The sequence below is a fragment of the Galeopterus variegatus genome, unplaced genomic scaffold, assembly GCF_000696425.1.
Source record: "Galeopterus variegatus unplaced genomic scaffold, G_variegatus-3.0.2 Scaffold6025, whole genome shotgun sequence".
Taxonomy (NCBI): domain Eukaryota; kingdom Metazoa; phylum Chordata; class Mammalia; order Dermoptera; family Cynocephalidae; genus Galeopterus; species Galeopterus variegatus.
Window position 1 is genome coordinate 110,707 of NW_007732136.1, and position 2,459 is coordinate 113,165.

The window sequence follows — 2,459 nt, forward strand, 5'->3', positions numbered from 1 at the left end:
CTTTTCATAGTGGGCTCCTGTCTCGTCCTCCCTTGCCTGCTGCTTCTGTAACATGCATCCCAGGCTGGAACCCAGGAAACCTCTTTGGAGGCTGGTTTAACATGTTAGGAGTGTTCAAAAATCTTATTATTATGGTTCTTTTCATAGTGGGCTCCTGTCTCGTCCTCCCTTGCCTGCTGCTTCTGTAACATGCATCATCACATCCTCCCTTGAGGCCATTTAGAAAGAAAAATAACAGCCAAAAATGTTCTCACTATGGCAATACCAGCCATTAGCCCAAAAGGATCCCAAAAGTTGTAATAATGATGCTGTATGCATCAAAGGGGGGAATGAGGCACCCATGCTCTCCTGACTGCTCTTCTGACTGCACCCTGCCCTGCTATCATATATGCCCAGCTGTGCCTCACGTTGCTGCTATGGCTGATGCAACATTTGACTTTCCCTCCTTGAGGTAATGGCTAACAGACCTAGCCCTGCTGCAACAGCTAACAGAAGTTATAACCATATAAGGCCACTCCTTTACCCCACTGTAAAAACCAGAAGTATAACAATACAAAAGAGACAGCCCTGCTGCATTTAGGGCTCAGCCTTTGTGACATGAGTCCACTGAGCCATTGCTGGCACCAATAAACTCTACTTCTTGCCTCAAGCCTCAGTGTCCTGCCTCTCCTTGAGAGTTTGCTGTAACATGCTGTAACACCATTAATGTCGTTTTTCCACACTCTGTTTTTGCTCACTGTTCCTCTAAGAGACTCCCTAGCTCCTATGGAATGCAGGGGATTAATATATATTTTAGAGAGTAAAAGGTGTCACTAATTCTGTTGATCAAAAATTTCTGAGCCCTAGGTACAGCCTAGCCAAATACCCCATTATATCTCATCAAGCCACTTGCCATTTCAAAGTACTATCACATATAAATCGTCTACAGAACAGTTAATAGAAATGGCTTATTGAAAATAAGAACAGATTTCTATGTGTATAGTTTCATACATCTCTACCCACACCTTAAATTTAAAATTCTTTTGTAGCTTTAATAAGGAAAGTGTCAAAGATGGATGGCTAATGGCAGAATATTTAAATTGCTTCAGTGAAATCATTAAAGGGAAACAGGAACAATATTTTGATTGATTCAGCACAACAAACAAATTGCACTGATATGCTTCTAAATTGCTACTATCACGATCTTTAGCAATTGTATAGTGTAAATCATTAGTCAATCAAGCACTCAATATACCGTGTGAACTCTAACAAAAATAGGCTAGAAATGATAATTACATGAAAATGGAAACAGGAGTTCTATCAATTTTGTGGTTATGTATGATCATCTTGGACCTCAGACACTGCAGTATTATTCCATTACTTTAAATTTCCCCCTAAAACATTGAAACATTCTCCAACTAACATTAAGTTTCTACATCTGAGACATAAAATGTATTATAACTTGGGTTTAGATTTTTTTAAAAGAACTTCATAGACTCACTGGTTTCAATTTCCAATCACTGTTTTCCTAATTGAAAAATTTCCCGTGTGGTTGCCTGGGGAATGGTAAAACTATCTTTGCAGGATTCTTCTTAAGGTGCTGGTAGACAGACTTCAGAAAAGACAAACATAAAAAGCAAGAGATCATAGAGTATGCTTACACGTCAAAGAGTTATATTCCCCAGGTTATGAGATACTTTTTTAAGGCAAACAAATGAACAATTAAAGACAAGCGTCTTTCAAGCAGTCTAACTGCAAATTTCTCCAGGTTTTTCCATTTGGGCTCTGAAATATCTGTTTTCAGTGACACCAGTTCATCTGGATGTAAAGTGAAAAATGTTATGTGTTTTGCACATTTAGTACTCCTCATCTGGATGTTTCCCAAATTAGAATAGACCTTCTGAGAACACAAAGTAAAAGGTAGTCTGTGACTAAAGAAAGATGCGCTTGCAGTAACCTTTCCAGCAGGTATTCTGATTAGAGTTTGTTTTTGTTTGAAAGCTGATCGATCACTGACCTGCAACGGATTGTTGAATGGAGTTCGTGCTGTGCAGCACTTCTGAGCACTGGGGATCATTTGAAATCGAATCTCCTAACACAATCAATGACCGTCATTTGTCTTCTTCCAAAGGTACATTCGACTAATCAGATTCTCTAATTGTCCTGTATTGTGACTTTCAACCATGCTTCCTAGAAGGTAGAGGAGACACACAGAACTCTCCTTTTAACTGCTTTCCATATAATTAACAACAAAGGAAACAAATGACTCACAGTCACAGATAAAAAATTTGCCAATTATATACTGAAATTGGGACAAACAATTACGTCAATAAAATCCACTGGCACAAGGAGCTAGACCCATGAAAACGGTACATTTGGCAGAACTTAAGACTCTGAGTCTCTGAAGAATCTCCCTCTCCTTCCAGTCTGTCAATTGTTAGCACAACCGGACAACTAGCCAATGGATAATGGAGACTTGA